Source organism: Rhipicephalus microplus, chromosome 7, assembly GCF_043290135.1.
Source record: "Rhipicephalus microplus isolate Deutch F79 chromosome 7, USDA_Rmic, whole genome shotgun sequence".
Lineage (NCBI taxonomy): Eukaryota > Metazoa > Arthropoda > Arachnida > Ixodida > Ixodidae > Rhipicephalus > Rhipicephalus microplus.
Window position 1 is genome coordinate 95,591,302 of NC_134706.1, and position 17,859 is coordinate 95,609,160.

Consider the following 17,859-nt stretch of genomic DNA (forward strand, 5'->3'; position numbering starts at 1 on the left):
TGTTTTGTTAAGGTTGCACCCACTTAGCGGACATTACCGATTATTCTGGAACCTACGCAGCCCCTAGCGGTAACGTTAGAATGTCCGATTCTACGTGTATAAATGCCGACGCGCTTCACCGATCGTCAGTTGATCGACGGCCGATGCTCTGCTAGCCACTATCAGTGCCAGTATCTTGCTGTAATCTGACATTCTTTTCACGTGGCCACAAGCTCGGCCCAAATAAACAGTTTAATAATCGACCTGCAGTCTGCTCTCTTCATCCACGTCACGACCCGGTGTTAATATACAAGACCAGTGTGAACTGAAAACTGCCACAGCTGTTACTACCTTATCTTTGAGTGCAGTGAACGAAGTGACCTTTGTGTGTCGCCTAACTTCAAAAGAAACTTGCAGTAAAAGCAATAATCGTGCGAACCACCTCTAACACAACATAAGTGTGCGCACAGGCGACCACGTCCTGTATAGAGTACGCAAAGTGCATACAGTATATGTAAGAAGAGCGCGCTCATTGCAAACGACTGCGGTGACGACTTTTAAAGTGTGCGGTTTGCACCCTCCCGCTAGTGATAACGATATGACGTTGAAGTGCCACTGAATGCTGAGTACCTCCAACGCTAAATGGTGTATATAAACGGCTCGCCGTTAGTATAGTAACAAGCGTACTCTTTATGGGCGAATCATTAGCTTCGCACACTGCCGAGTGAGGTGTGCTGAATCAAATATCGGGTGACGAGACCTTTTTCCGCCTTTTCTGGAGGAGGAGGGAGGAATAAATATTATTATAAGAAACAAGCAGGTTTAGGTGAGCGGGCCTAAGCCTCCCATGAAGGGACGTCAAGGGCTTGCCTCGAAGCTCCCTCACAGGCGTGCTGGGTCGCCCAGGTTTGGTTGTAAAGAACGGGGCTCCGCAGAGCCTCATGGAACTTCGACGAAAGCGTCGTGGAATTAGTGTGTCTGTACTGTGCTGGGCAATCCCACACCATGTGCGGAAGCTTAGCCGGGTGAGTGTCGCAGTACCGGCAGTGGGAGCTTGTGCACACGTCCGGGAATATGAGGTGAAAGCGGGCAGGTGAGGGATACGTGTTTCTTTGAAGAAGACGCAAAGTGGTGGCCTCTGCCCAGTTGAGCTTGGGGTGAGGTGGGGGAAAGGCTCGGCATCTGAGTAAAAAGTTCTTAACCAGATCATTGTAGGTAGTCAGGTTGCCCCTGGTGTCCATCTCGTCTCTAGTAGCTCCAGTGTGGTTGACAAGGCCTCGTGCAAGGGAGTGGGTGACCTCGTTGAGGTTGGGGAGGCGTAGGTGAACTGGGCCCGCGTGAGTGGGGATCCATGTCAGGGTGATCATGTTTTCTTTTGAGTGTAGTGCCTGGCACAGGATGCGAATCACTTGAGGAGAAATGCGGCCTTTGCTGTAGTTAGTGACGGCTGAGCGAGAGTCGCATACGATGGTGTCACGGGTGGAATGTAGAGTGACCAGGGCGATGGCCACCTCTTCAGCCGTCTCGGCAGAGGAAGTAGGGACGTTGGTTGCATGTCGTAGGACTCCATTGTGTGCGGCGACAGCTACAAAACGTGTGCCTTGAGAATACTGAGCTGCGTCAACAAATGCAGTGCCACGTTCGTGGGCAAGGGCTTTTGTGATGACTCTAGCGCGAGCTTGGCGCCGCGCTCGGACTAAGGATGCATGTTTCTAGGGATGGTATCCACGTGTATCCAGCTGCGGATGTTATGCGGAATTGATTGTTTGGGGCCCTGTTGCTGATGGCACGTGAAGCCAAGCGTGGAAAGAATAGAACGTCCCGTTTCTGTGAGTGTGAGCCAATCTAGCTGACTGCGTTGTTGGGTTTCGATGATTTCTGAGAGGGTGTTGTGAACTCCCAGTTGATTGAAAAGTTCTGTGCTGGTGTAGTGTGGGAGGCCAAGTGCTTGCTTGTAGATCTTTCGTATGAGGGTATCGAGCTTGTTTTCTTCTGCACGATAACAGCTCAGATAAGCAGCAACGTAGGTGATATGACACAGAACAAAAGATTGCACAAGGCGGGGAAGGCTCTTCTCTTTGAGACCCCTTCTTCGGTTGGAAATACGTTTGAGAAGACGCAAGGTGTTGTGAGATTGAGTGGAGATCTTGCTGAGAGCCAAGCCGTTAGAGCCATTGGCTGAAACCGAGGACCCGGATACTAGGGACGTGCGGGATAAGGCTGCCATCTTGAAGGTGAAGGGTGATGGTGTCACAGGGTCTTTGCTCATGTAGGTGTTTGGGGGGACGTCCCCGCTGATTGGGCTTGTAAAAAAGCAGCTTCCATTTAGTCGGTGAACAGCGCAGTCTGGTTCTTTGGAGATAGGCCTCAACTGTGTCAACCACCGGCTGCAGGGCTGTCTCCACTTGACCATCACTACCATGGCACGCCCAGATGGTTATGTCATCGGCATAGATAGTATAGTGGATGTTGTCGACCTGTTGTAATTGCTGTGCAAGGCCAAGCATTACTAATTTAAAGAGCATGGGAGAGATGACTGACCCTTGCGGGGTGCCTACACTGCCAAGGGGAATCAGGGCTGATCGTAAATCTCCGACCGAAAGGGTGGCCGTGCGGTTGGAGAGGAAGTCACGAATGTAATTGTAGGCTCGCTTTCCCAGGGGGAGGAGACAAACTTGTTCGAAAATAGTAGCATGGGAAATGTTGTCAAAAACTTGACTAAGGTCAAGTTCGAGAATAACTTTTGTTTTACGGGAACGATCGTTTAGAACTTGGTGCTTAAGTTGCAGCAAAGCGTCTTGTGCTGACAGGTGAAGTCGAAATCCAATGATGGTGTTGGGATAGATAGAGTTGTCTTCGAGGTAAGTGTTGACACGTTCCAGGAAGGCATGTTCCATAACCTTGCCCACGCATGAAGTGAGAGAAGTGGATCTTGAGTTGTTGAGGCTAGATGGCTTGCCGGGCTTCGAAATGAAGATGACTTTCGCAGTTTTCTAGGCAGGCAGAAGGGAGCCAATCGTTGATGTAGTCAGTCATATGGGACACAGATTCGTCTTCTAGATTGCGAAGGGTTTTGTTTGTGACCCCGTTCGGGCCTGGAGCAGAGCAATCATTTAGCTTACAGAAGGCAGTATGTATTTCGGATGTGCTAAATTCTGTGTCTAGTGTGCGGTTGTGGTTACCGACGTAATTGCTGTGTGGACTGGCTTGTCCCCTGGAGATGTACCTGGTGCAGAGATAGTCAAGCAAATTATGCTGGCCTTGCTTGAGGGTCTCCGTATAAAGGAGTTTCTGCAGCCGATCCTGTTGGAAAGCGCAGGTGTTGGTAGCATCGAGTAGGTGTTTCAAGAGTTTTCACGATGATGGGCAGTGAAGTTGCCCGTCCATCGTGTTACACAGCTCAGTCCATTGTTGCTGGCTGAGCGTTTGACGGTGCTTCTCTATGGCAGTCTTGAGTTTAGAGATCTTGCATCTGAGGCAATGGTTTAGGCGCTGCCCCTTTCACCAAGCTACGATAGAGGCCTTAGCCTCCCAAAGGTGGGCTAGGCGGCTATCCATGTGCTAGACCGGGGCATCTGTGGTTATCACCCTAGTGGCTGTCTGGACGTCAGTGCGTAGCGCTTGCGTCCAAGTGTCAATATCAGTGATGCGCTCCGCTGAGGTGGCACCGCTGCGTAGCTCATGAAATGCATCCCAGTCGGTAATAGTGAATTCTTTGGGGGGGGGGGGGGGCAGGCGCAGCAACGATATGAGGTAGAGAGATAGCGATGAGGTAGTGGTTACTCCCTAGGTCCTGTTGGGTGTTTGTCCAGTGTGCATTGCTGATATGGTAGGTAAATGTGAGGCTGTAGTAGAGTCCCGGGTAGTGGAGGTACGAAGGCGTGTGGGAAAAGATGAATCTGTGATAAGCGTAAGGCCTAAGTCATGATAATCTTGCCAGAGGTTGCGAGCTGCAGCTTCCGTGCGAACGTAGCCCCAACCAGTATGGGCAAATTTAAACTCGCCGCCGATAAGGAGAGGGTGCGTTCCAGCAGCTTGGAGGGCCTTTTTAAAGAGAGTGAGGGGTGGACTCTTTGCTTTGTTCTTGGGGCTATTGCAAACGTCTAAAAAAAAGATGCATTCTTTCTGTTTACGGTTGGGAATTAATTCGAGGAACAGGTGTTCGATGTGAGGGCTATGGGGTTTATGTTCAATAACGGGGATGCGACGCCGTACTAGGCTGGAAACAAGCGACGTGGGTGAGCTGTTCGGAATGTTTGATAACAGGGGAGTGTGGTAGGGGCATTGTTTGTTTCTTGGAGTAGAATAGCATCAGCACGGCGGTTATATTGACGTAGGTATTGATTAAGGACCAATCGTTTCTGGTGAAATTCTCGGTAGTGCCACTGCCAAACGAGGGTGCCTTGGTTCATGTGGGCCATAGTAGGAAACGGGGGATGTCGCCATCGGCGTCCCAGAAGCGTCGCAGACAGGCGCAGCTTTGCTAGAAGGCGTAAGAATATGATTTTTTAGGTTCGTCACTCGTTGAACAATGCCCGTGAGACCATGCTGTATGGTGTCCAGCGCCTGTTGGGAAGTACTCATAGTCGTTTGGAGTGCGATGAGCATGTCCTTAACCTCAGAGCAGACTTGGCCCATGGCTCCATCTTGCATAGCTCTCCTTTTTGGGGCAGGAGTAAAAGGGGCCTCCCGACTATGGGTAGGGTTGTCCTGAGTGGTAGTTGTGGGAGTTAGCATCTGAGTTTGTTTCAGGGCTTTAACCTCCTGCGTGATTTTGGTTAAGAGATCACGTAGGTTCGCGTTCTCGCGCTTGAGTTGAGCTATTTCTGGGTTGTCTGGCAAATGAGGAGGGGCGGTAGCTTGTGTGTTGTTTGCGTTACGACCCTTTCGCGAGGTGCCCTTGAGGGTCTCTGCGAAGCTCACCTTGGTATTGTTGGTAGATTTTCTGCCTGACCATGGTGTGGACCGGGATCTTGAGCGTTGTTGCCTGGACCAAGCTTGAGTTCTGGAGCGGGATCGCCTTTCTTTGTCCTGGTTGCGGGAACGGGATCTGGCTTTGGTGTCGAGGGTGGAGAGACCAGCGTCTTGGTCAAAAGCGTGGCTGTTGGCCCATCGTTCCCCTATTCGCTTACGAATAACGTATGGGGTTTTATAACGAGCAGGACAGCTTTTTTTCTCATCTAGTTGTGCACATTTTAAACGTCGTATCTGCGATGGTCAATGATGTATTGGTGAACACTGTCATAAAACACTTGGCTTTCATACTGTATTGCTCAATATGAGTGAACCCCGCAAGTTTTACCCGGTTTCTAATTGCTAGTTTCTCCTCATGAAGTAGACTTCCTTGAACCATGCTTCATCAAGCTATCGGCACGTATTCGTGGCCACAATGATCCTTGGCTTTGTTGGTAGCACAAAAGCTGTCATTCGGTATACTTTTTCTAGTTGGCGTCATAGCGATTATTCAAGGCCGTGCGTGATCAAACCAGAATGGATATTGCAGGCTGACATATTGCTAGTTGAAAGCTTCACGTTGAGCGAGCGCAGATTCTGCGCAGACTCGGCGTGCAATTGGAAGTGGCTGGCAGTCTACGTAAGGACAACTCTTCTAGGCACTCAACTCAAAACTGGCATCCTGAGTTATTCTTGATTTCTAACTGATAGACATGTCCGTTTCGGCGGAGCGCGTTCAGTTACTCGACAAGGCAGCCAGTCTTTACTTCCTCGCATTATTTTCTTCACCAAGCCTACGCAACGAACCTACACAGTACTCTCCCAGCGTAAGGAAAAACAAACTGGACGAAATCTAAGGCAACATGAAACTGAAACAGATAAGAAAGCTGACATTGCCCTTACTCATGAGCCTTTTCCAGATGCTTGAACGCGATGCCGGCAAAACACACTAACTTCTGTAAGTACTTCAGGAGAGCTTCCGCATTATACCCTAGTCGAGTAAGCCACTGAAACGTCGAAAAAGTAAACTGGTATGCAGAAGCAAAGACAGACTGCACTGTCTAACAACACTTTCAACAAGCAACGCTCTTATTCGAAAAATGGCGATATCACAAGAGAGCTCATGTATGGCTGCCATTTTTGGCACTGCCAAAGACATGTCTCTGAAGAGTGCGTTCTTTTGCGTTGAGGGGTATTACGTGCCTCTCAATTGTTTTGAGGGCTGAGGAAACTCTGGGGCAACAAAATGCCGCTGTAAAGGCAGAACCGAAAACGGGGGTCACTCTGCTCACCAAGCTCCAGCGAAGCAGCAACGACGGCATGTCATACTTTATAGGACACATAAAAAATAGCGTAGTAGTAGTGAAAGATAATGCAAAGAGCAGCTTACTATAAAAGATACTTGCGTAGGCGAAACCCAGGAGAAATAAAAAGTACATCCACATCTTCCCCATGTCGTGTAGAAATCACCGGGAAATTTTTTATGGTAGCCGCCTGTAGGAAAATAACAAGGTTGAAAAGTAAGTTTTATTAGATGAACCTGTAATCAGCCTCTTCGAGCTGAATGCGTTCTTGAGTGGTGTAATTTACAACTAAATACCGTCTGTTTTATTTTTAAATGCGAAGCATTTTAGCGAACTTCAACAACTTGGAGCGTATCTATCTATCTATCTATCTATCTATCTATCTATCTATCTATCTAGCCACTTACGTTTGGGTGCTCTCGTGGTCACTCCGTTAACTTGGCGTGAACCAAAATTAGCATGGGAGGGTAAGATGGTATTAAGAATATGACGCTCTGGTTAATACATGAATAATGTCACAATCCTGTCGTGTACGTCGTCAAACACTTCCCGCCAGAGAATGGCACATACCCGTGGGTGGATATGTGCCGCTGGTATGTGGGTATGTGCCACAAGTGATTGACGCTATCTACCCAGGAACGACGAGAACACACATGGAAAGCGCAAGCGTTAAGAAATACCCGACATCGGTAGCATTGACCCGAAGAATGCAAAGAATAACTGTCAGGGTCTCAGCTGTAATCGAACCCAGGCATTCTGCGGGGCAGTGAAGCATTTTACCACACAGCTACGCCAGGTCTTTGAACTACTTTTCAAATATACGCTAATTTTCGTGAAGCGTCAATAGTGTTCACAGTGCAGCCCACCCAATTTTATAAACATTACATACGTGCTGCTTTGATACAGTCGTCACGTCCGGTTAACGTATTGGGGTTAACTGCCATGCCCTGAAGTTGATTTATGTAGCAGTGTCCGGAGCCAGAATCTTCGCGAGCATCAACGCTTTATATCAGCCTCTGGTGTTGATACGCATGTTCCAGTTGACATCGTTGCGTAAGTGTAAACAACTTCTTATATAAACTTCTGCAGCTCTTCAACGTTTATCTGTGCGTGCAACATTTGTACACAATTTAGCGTAATTTCATGACGTGTCACTCAGTAAAAAAATCGCAACACTGCCACCCTTCATCTACAAGCTTCGCATATCGTCGATTCCTAGGTACATCGGATCTACCGAATTATATATTGATATTTGGAAAAATAATGAGAAGGCAGGGTACACATAGCTGGCTATACCATACATCATGAACATACACAAAAAATAACAACAAAATTAATGAGGAAAAACATATTCAGAGGCATTATGTACTTATATACACTATAGGACTGATAACGCATGAGTACGGTCTTTCGGCATAGCCCAGTTCATATAGCATCATCACATAATAGATTGTGGCTGTACAGATTATGGCAAGGAGCAATAAGCCAATGATAGTTCATTATATGTGTAAATGTGTGTCCATTCAAAAATTGCGAAGGACGCTCGCTGTGCGTCTTTGATTATCAAAATGTGGCCGTGGTCCAAACACTTTGACAACCTTTAATTCTTTGCTAATCTTTATAGGTGGTCTGTCGAGGCTGTTCCATTTATCACGCAGTTCAGCACGTTGTTCATCGCATTGCCGACATTCCACAATGATACTCTTTAGTGACACGCTGACATGATCAGTAGTCGCAATGCGGGGATGTTCATCTCTTTATGCGGCACGAGAGGTGTGTATGTTACACCCAATCGTGATCACTCAATTGTCATTACACCCAAAATGATCAATAATTGACTTTTGACTGTGCTTAAATTGGAGATAGGGATCTATTTTATATGCGTGAGGACTGTGTACTTTCGTCAAATCAAGCTTTTTTGCACAATTTGCTTGCTTCCTGAGAAATGAGCAGGCACTGGTGTCAAGTGAATTTCTTCGTGCACTGCAGTGGCAAATTGCTCAGCAACGTTGTGTCTCGTCACTCCTACGTGACTTGGAAGCCACTGAGCACATATCTCATGACCGTTCAGATGACCGATGGTTATTTTTAAGTTCATATATCGTGTTATCATAGATATGTTTATAATACTCCTCAATCATTTCCAAGGCTCCTTTTGAGTCAGAATATATTACCCGGTTTTGCCTTTGCTAGTGTTCTACAATGAATTTTGAAGCTTCTGCTGTTGCAACAAGCTCCACTGTTGTAGACATGTCTTCTGAGAAAGTTGAATATATATATATATATATATATATATATATATATATATATATATATATATATATATGTGTGTGTGTGTGTGTGTGTTTGTGTGTGTGACGCTATGATGACTAGGTGACGTGGCCTGGCTCATACCCCATGTTTATTCCTATTCTCTCTTCTTCCTCCTCTACTTCTCCTAACCATCCCTGCCTTTTTACGTCACAGGATTCCCCCTCCCCCCGAAAGAAGTCGCGTCAGACGAACAGAAACAAAAATTGAACATGCATGGCTTAGAAGTGAACACTGTTAAAAAGGGAAGATCGTTCCATGTCGCAGAAAGTTTTCGTTAACACACTTTAGCTTCACAGGAGAGTGCAGTAGTCCGGTAAGTGCTGGAGTTCTGGTGGACGAGGCTGACAGTTGCGTACTGGAAAACACAAGTACACCCTGAACGTGGAAACTGCAGATGACGAAAGTGCTTGTATACTTGCAAAGAATGAACGTGGTGTGAAGGCTTTGGAGCACCAGCAGCATGGTTTGCGTAGGCGTCGTGTTCTTTGCCTTGATTGGTACACATGCAGCGCTACCAGTCTGCGTGTTTGTAGTCCAAGACTGATGAGCGGATTTCGCTGTCCTTCCGAAATACTGGGTGTGCTTTTGCGCCTTCTTCGTCGTTTTGTGTCCTGTTGTCTTAACAGTTTTGATTGTAGACTGGGTCTTGATCTCTTCTGGAGAAAACTTGTGCGATGTTCCTTTTTACGAAAACATCTTGAATCAGAAGACTTGTTTGTCTTAAGCGAGATATATTGAATTTGTCGTCGCTTCACATGACTAGCTTGTAGACGCCTTTGTTTAGCCCTTGAGTGATCATCCGCTGATGTTTGTGTTTGTCGTTGTCCTTGTTCGTATAGCCCTTGGAATCTCTGTTGTTCTTGGACTTGCTGGCATTGATGATGTTGCTGCGAAAAACGCTGAGGTGGCAGCCCTTTTTGACCATGACACTGACTTTCTGGGCAACTGATTGTGGTGTCGAGCGGGCAGGCAGTAGTCTCTAGGCTGTTGTGCGGCATTTTGGGTAATGAAGGTAATGCTTCAGAGTTGATAGATACATCATCAGGGGCTTCTTCTTCGCTGTTCACTGCGATTGGTTCTTGCGCCTGAATCTGGATGGTAGGTTCAGGGCTTGGCTGAGTATTCTTCAAGCTCTGCAGCTCTATCCCGACCGTTGTGAGCATGCTAGATGTGAGGTGGGCGTTGTGAGCGACGAAAGAGCCAAGTGACGGAAAACCAGAAGGTAGCCCAATTGTGCTAGAAGGAAGGTAAGCTGATCCAATGTGTGAAGACTGATTTTCACACTTCGAGTCGTCATGGGGTTGTTCTACATTTTCCCCATGTGTCGGCTGGTCTACCATAAACAAGGCGTCCTTATGACACGAATAGTGACCATTAGGTACCTTTGAAGAGCTGCGTCGTAGAAAACCAGGTGGTGGACCATGTATGCGAGACGAAGCATGAAAGGCATCAGTAAGGTGAGCGACATCTCGTGTCGTATGCTGGTGCCACGACTTTGGAAATGCCGACTTTCGTGCAGAAGGGAGCTGCGCTCGATGGTTGAGTTGTTCCCGAAATACGCACGGCCGCCTGTCAGTGAACTGATGTTCTATTTTGTGTTTTCGCAGTGGTCGATTCATTCTGGGCGTTCGAATGCTTGGGGACTGCTTTTGACTGCGACGACTGAGCGCTGTTCTCTGTGGAGGGTGGGTTACAAGCAAGCCTTTGTCGTAGTCGTCATCGTATTTTTTAAACCAAACGATCATTTCTTGTTTTATCTTTTGCCAAGACTCATCGTTGTCGAATATGTGGGTGAGGTAAAATTTAAATGCCTCACCGGTGACGTAGTCGCTGAAGTTCGTAACCATTTCCCGTTCCGACCAAGATGCAGCGGTAGCGTGGAACTCGAACAGGTTGAACCAGTCCTGTACAGGTCCATCGTTCGCTTCTCCGGTGTACTTGGGGATGGGAAGATCAGTCGATGATTCTCTCATGGTGCTGGTCTTGGTGTAGTGTTGGGATGTACTTTCGTGGTCCACGTTCGGTCACTGCGTCTTACTGAGACGTTCAGAGATGATGGCTGGTTGATGAAGTGGCCGCCAGGTCTTCATCCTGTCGACTCGTGTAACGCTATGATGACTGGGTGACGTGGCCTGGCTCATACCCCATGTTTCTTCCTATTCTCTCTTCTTCCTCCTCTACTTCTCCTAACCATCCCTGCCTTCTTACGTCACATATATATATATATATATATATATATATATATATATATATATATATATATATATATATATATATATATATGGGGGGACGCTACAAAATGGAAACACGTCGTGGTCCAGATGCCATGCGTCTACTCTAATGCACGTGCACTTCCTCTTCGTTGGCTTCTCCTAGAATCACCTTGTTAAAGCGTCGCACTTCCCCCTCCCCTCAAAAAGTCTCAGTTCAGAAGGTTCAAAATAACGCCGCAGTGTTTGCCGTTGTCGGGATGCCATGGTGTCTCGTAAAGGACAAAGTCACCGACTTGGAACTCAATCGGAAGAAATTTTTTATCATAAATGACTTTGTTCTTGTGGTAGGCGATAGAATTGGTAACTGCAGTTTTTCGCGCTTCTTCGACAGTTTCTTCTCGTGGTTCCAGTACAGTAGGATAAGATGGAATTCAATACATCAGGAATAAAGGTGCGTAGCCGGTCACTTCGTGGGGTGTTCTGTTGTATTCGTCAATTACCTCCGGAAGCAGCTTAGTCCAAGACTTCCGTGGTTCGTCATTGATCTTACATTTAAGTCTCGTTACGATAGTCTGGTTTGTCCGCTCGTTCATGCCGTTGCATTGTGGATGATGAGGTGAGGTGAATAGTTGGTGTATACGATTATGTTTTAAAAACTGCTTGAATTTTCCTGCGGTAAATCCTGTTCCACGATCTGAAAGGAGCTTCCGTGGTTTTCCAGAAGAAAAAATTGTTTATAAGGATGAAATGTAGGCGTCGTCCATTCCAGTCCATTGGGAAACCCGAATTGACTGGAAATCCATTGGGGTTTCTCCGCACAGGTTTGGATCCTGTCGACTTGTGTGACGGTACAAAATGAAGACACGTCATGGTCCAGATGCCATGCGTTTATACTAATGCACGTGCACTTCCTCTTTGTCGGCTTCTCCTAGAATCACCTTGTTGATGCGTCACACACACACACACACACATATATATATATATATATATATATATATATATATATATATATATATATATATATATATATATATATATATATATATATATATATTCATCAGGAATCCTGATGAAGGCCAGACTCTAGGCCGAAACGTCGAAATAAACGAAATAAACCACGTTGTGACCGCTCACGGAGGATCTACTTGACTATATGCAACACTACGGCCACTCAACCACCATGCCTAATATATATATATATATATATATATATATATATATATATATATATATATATATATATGTGTGTGTGTGCGGGTATATGAAAAGCCGGCGTCAAGCTTTCAGTTATTGTAGATCCGCCCACGAAAACGAATGTGAAATGGTCTCGACAATTGTGAATTTCTTGAAGCGTGAGAAATGTGGCTTCATGGTAGTATGTCGGAGATTTTTCTTGTTCTCGTTGAAGTGCCGCCTTATAAGTTCTCTAGGTGTCTTCAATTCACCCATTTCTTTAAAAACATTTTTCACGAAGCCGACGAGTATAATGCCTTTGTGATAAGCGGAGGAAGTGGCGGCAGTGTTTTTGAATGCGAAGAGTTTGAATTGGTGGTTCTCTTTCTTGTGTGATTACGAAGCCATTGTGGGTAGAGCGCGGTAAACTCAGGCAAATACAAAGACTGGGGGCTACGATGTTGTTTCGTTTACGTTCATTTGTCTCAGACATAATTTGCATCCCTGCTAATACATATGCTATGGCTTGTCGAACAAGAGCTCTATGAACCTTCAAAAGGAATATTGATGTGCCTGCCCATTTAATTCATGTAATACATCGGAGAACAATCAGTGTCTGGTTAATGCGCTCTTCAATGTTCGAAATGTGAGGTCCTCGTGTTATAATGCGGTCCAATGTTATGTCAAGGAAACGGTGCTTCCGCACAACAGGCACAACAATCCGGTTGACCGAGAGACTGAGCTGGTCGTGACATCTTCTGGTAAAAAGTAACACTGCAGATTTCTCGGCTGAAACGTCCATGCCGCATTCTGTCATAAGGCGCAGAGTTATATGTATGCCTTCTTGAAACAAATCCTGAACTTGCCGGCATTCATGTCTTGTCGACCAGAGGCAGATATTATCTGCGTACATTAAATGATGTACTGATTATGGCAAAATGGTGGGCGGTTTGTACTTTACTATATTAAACAGTATATGATTTAATACACTTCCCTGACGTACCCCTTCTTTGAGTCCTCGTAGTGTGCTGCGGCCCGTACTTGTCGCCTTAGATGCAGGTCGACCAGTCAGAAAGCCATATATCCAACGAAGTAAGCATCCCTTCATTCCTAGACTATATAGCTCGTACAAGGCATGTGCGTGGTTGACTGTGTGAAAAGCATGCATTATATCTAGAAAAGCTGCAACCGTCATTTTTCTGAATGTCGTCTTGTGCCCCACATGAGTGACAATGCCTTAAACAAAGTCTAAAGCACTGCGACGTGGACGAAAGCTTGACAATTGCTCAGGAAACCCTTCGCTCTTTTATTCCCTACTGCAGTCGCTGTTGCACCATTTTCTTCATGACCTCGCTGACGCAATCCATTAGGCTTACTGGTCAAAATGGGGACAGCACAACTGCCGGCTTACCGGGTGTCAGAATTGTAATTACCTTGGAAACCTTCCAGGAAAGTGGCACCGACGCACTTTTCCATTCAATTTATATGCGATGGTGCGCTGTTCTTCCTGGAGATCTGAAGGTACATTTCATGCTAAAGTAACATTATCTGGGCCTGGGGAAGTTTGTACAGCGAAAGCTGTTATGAGATCACGACTCGGGTGTTTCGCAGCATCGTAGTTGTCTGCCATTGCCGCTGGTGTCCGTAACCATATCGCGCGAAATTAGCGAAAATTTTAGTACCAAGACAAAGTGGGGCTTGAACTCGGGTCCGCTGCGTGCCAGCCCAATATCCTACCACTGAGCCACGCCGGTGGTCGAGACTCATTAGAAAACTTGTCTTAAGCAGGCTTGACGTCGGGAAAGCAATCGCGTTAGTACGACTTATAAAGCGCTTTAAAGCAGCGAAAGAAAAAGCAGCCGTCGCAAAATCTGAATAGCGTAACGAGTGGGTCGTCCTTATTACAAAAGCATGTTTTTGTTCACCTCTTAACTGTGGCGCATACCTACTTCAGGCATAATTCCTGATCGTCGTCAGCCACTGCATGAACAATTGGCACAAAACTCTTCGCTATAGTTAAACGGATACCACGCTTCTCAGTAGAATGATGAAAAGTGGCATAGTGAATGCCGGCCTACTACCCTAAATATTTTGTTATCTATGCCATAGAGGGCATTAAGCAAATATGCTTGCAGCAGTTACCCAATGAACGTTTAGAAAAGGCTCTGAAAGGCCGCTCTTCTAGCGCTGTTACTGTGCTGCGCCTTCCTCGCAGGCCAGGCGTTTTTTGCCGGACGTTACGTAAGGCAGAGTGAAGTCCAGCTATAGGCTTAATTCTGCGTCCAGGGATGAGCTCTCGTCCGCAATTGCATCTGAGTGGTCGCTTCAAACCATGCTCTTTTGAAATGAGCAGACTTGTGGACACTGCTTTTACTGGTAGTGTTAACAAAGCGCAAAATAACTTTCGAATGAGTACTTTTCTTAAGAGTACAACTTGGTGTACAAAAATAACATATTAAGCGTGTGGCTTTCTCATGATTATTACATTATGGAGCATCATGGTTTATACTCGTCGTATATCACTGAAGCATTGCAAAGGCATTTTCAAAATAGTTGTTTTGATGTTTGTTTGCGAATTACAGAAAATGGCACATACCCACATAAGTTAACGGGGATTTCGTAGTTCTAAATTTAGTAGAGAATTTGAACAACGTTCATTGGTAAAGAATAAATTGAATAAAAAGAGAATAGCGTGTGTATATCCATTAAATTTTGTTTTCAGTGAGCAATTGTGCAAGTACGCCAGACTATTGAATTAACCTTATCATAGCAATCTTTAATATGTTCGATTCTAACGTGATTTTTAGTATATGTATATTGCTTGTAAAATAGTTGTTGTAGTAAATAATACCATTGAGTACGTTTAAAAGCTTGAATGCAGCTGCAACCCACATCAAAAACAATCTTTTGGCAATGTCCGAAACCTGAGGCCCGGAAACTCAGTTTAATTTCTGCCGTTAAGATTAGTCCTATCTTTAAAAGCGGAGCAACAAGTAGTACTCTTCTAATTAGCGACATGTAAAAAGAGATAATGTTCAACGTTTTCTATATCCCTGCGGAATTGGCAGATGGGCGCTATTGTCAGATCAGCCCTGTGTAAATAGAAGTTTAGAAGGCGCACACGATAAGAAAATCTGGCGATCGTAACTTCTGCTTGCCGAAACTGAGTCTACTGAGCATGTTCCTGTTCCTGTTCTGGGACGGGCACGCACACCCGTCTCAGAGCCACGCGTTTCGTTTTCCAAAAAAAAACTGCCAGATGGCACTCATGTCTCACGTGTGACGTGACTTGATTCACCGATTTTCTTGCGCAGAACATCAATTAAATGTTTTGTGCACACTCTCCACACGCAAGACGTTCTTGCGTGTGGAGAGTGTGCAAGGTCTTTAGACGACATTCGCAGATTACATTTATATACGGGGTCAATTTTATTTACTCTAAAGTAGTAAATACAACTTTGTAGTAAATAGAAATACAACATTTTGGTGGTGGTGCCGGGTACGACGCAAGACGGAAGTTCGCAGCGAATGTGTTCTCGACTGCCCGACCATGTAAAGATAAACGAATTCTGCCGCTCTTGTTTCAGCCGTGACTCCGGCGCAGCCTGTACAGCCGGTCGTACTGACGCAACCGCGCGACCTTGGCAACTTCTGCAGCACCGACCACATTGACGACTAGATTTTGAAGTTAGAGTGGTTTGCAGTGGTCTACGTGGTCTACCGATTGGACCCTACGATGATGCTCACCAACGCTGGCTTCTATCTCTGCGGCATAGCAGGCGGGTGGTTCAAGGCTCATGAAGCTGACATAACCAGCCAGGACGCTTCCAAAGAGAAGCTTCATGATCTACTTGATAAATCCGTCGGATGCTAGCGGGCCATTTCTAAAGAACTCTCTTGTCGGGCACAAACTACGACCCAATCCTATGTCACCTACATCCTTGACATTCTCGTCCTTTGCCGTCGTGTCAAACCCAACATGACCGAGGAAGACAAAATAAGTCATTTGCTCAAAGGCATCGCGGATGATGCTTTCAACTTGGGAGATGATTTAGACTCCAACCAAAAGTTTTGAAGAAACGCGATGTTTCGAAACTGACTTGGTTCCTTCCTAAGGGGTGACTGCGGAGACTACGTAGCAGCGGCGTCTTCAAAGCACTCGTGGTGTGGATAATGACCCCTCTCCCTCTCTAGTTTTGCCGTGGAACACAGTCCATGTGTATACACTGAGGGAAGGGTTCCGAAAGAGCGGTTGATGTTATGGGCTCTCCTCTGTATGTGCCACGACTCGAGTAATAATAACCTTCTCCTCTAGTTCGGCTCGCTTTCAAGAATGGCCGTCGCTCCGAAATTTATACGGTGATTCAACGTATCAGCATGTTCGGCGACTGCACTACGCTCTTTGTAGAACTTCCGCACATCGTTGGCGTGTCGCTTCAGTCGTTCCGGTAGGTTTTTTGTCTCGCCTATCTACGAAGAGGGGCACTCGGCACACGGAATATTGTAAATGACACCGGGGGCCCTGTCTATTGTTGGCCGGTCTTTCGGGCGGGGAGGAGGCGGCCCAGCGCACACGAAGGCGCATGCGCGATGCGAACTCCTTCCTTCTTGAAGATCCACACCAACATCTCGCTGGTTCCCGGAACCTATGGAACCGGTAGGCGTTTCGGGGGGCTGCCGATTAAGGTTGATTGAGGTTTTCGTATCCTTTGGTGCTCTGCGCGGCGTGTAGCAGCTAGGGTTAAGTTTTTTGTGTATCCGTTTATTCGGAGGTCAGCAATTACGTGTGCCTCTTTCACTCTGCATCATTAGAGCATGAGTTCCTAGCTCTCTCGAGTAGCGTGGTCACCACCGAGGCCTTGTGGAAGGCGGGGAAGGGAGAATCGGATTGAAGGTAGCGGCCAGTGTGCGTTGGCTTCCTATGAACGGAGAACTTCAGGCCGTTGCGCTTTCTTGCCACCTGGACGTCGAGAAGGGGCAGGTAGTGGTCACTTTCACACTCGGTCGTGAATTGTATGGCTGGGTGCACAGAATTGAGGCGTTGTCTGAAGTTTTCAACTTCGGACATGGTTTTAACTTACTCAGACAAGCTTTCAACGTACTCGTGTTTAAGTATTGTTCGACCATTTACGACGTTATCAAAGAGTGCAGCTTATAGAAAGAGCTGAAAAGTCACCTAGTCGCCAAACTTTTCTTGCGACTACCGAACACGGCCACTACTTCCTCTTGCAAAGACCTTCAGCCGCCATGCAGTCAACCACCTACCAACGAGAGCGTAGCTCGCATCGTGCGTCGAGAAATCCAGGCAGCGTCTCCGCCATTTTTACTGAACCACCCATCTGAAGATTGACCAACGACCTCGTTGACCCAGCAGATTGTGAGGGAAGAGTCGGCAAACGTCGCACTGCAGCCCGTATGTTTTTTGACGGAACCTTGGGTCAGAACCATGACGCCTTCTCCTGCACCAGAAAGATTCCGCCGCTATCGCGACCCTGCTCAGTGGAAAACGCAGGACGACAAGCCGATATGTTTTCATTGCGATGGTGTAGGACACATCTCCCGCTACTGTCGTTCTCGAACCTATCCACCTCGATCATTTTCTGGCTATCGACGTGACGACAACCACCGGCCCCTGCAGTATGGCGCTCGTGACGATGGACCATGCAATGGCGCTCTTGCGACACCAGTTCGCCGTTCCAGCCGTTCGCCGTCCCCGCATGACCGTCGCTCTAGGTTACCTCAAGACCATCACTATTCGTCGCTCCACTCTACTGGACGCCCTTCCTCGGAAAACTGAGCAATGCAGCTCCCGGAGGTTACGCTGCATTGGACTCCCGACCTGAAAACCCTCTGCTGACCTTCACTACGGACGAGAACCTGCTGAATGTAGACGTGGATGGCCTTCCTGTTACTGCCCTAATAGA

The 17,859-nt window shown here is 46.6% G+C and overlaps 1 long non-coding RNA gene across 2 annotated transcripts in view; it reads right to left on the minus strand.

The window, feature by feature from the left end:
• LOC142767559 (uncharacterized) overlaps positions 1-17,859 on the minus strand; it is a 141,355-nt gene that overhangs the window by 60,061 nt on the left and 63,435 nt on the right. For both annotated transcript variants that reach the window (XR_012884989.1, XR_012884988.1), the window contains exon 3: positions 6,323-6,426. This is a non-coding gene — a long non-coding RNA (uncharacterized LOC142767559). The remainder of the gene's footprint in view (positions 1-6,322; positions 6,427-17,859) is intronic.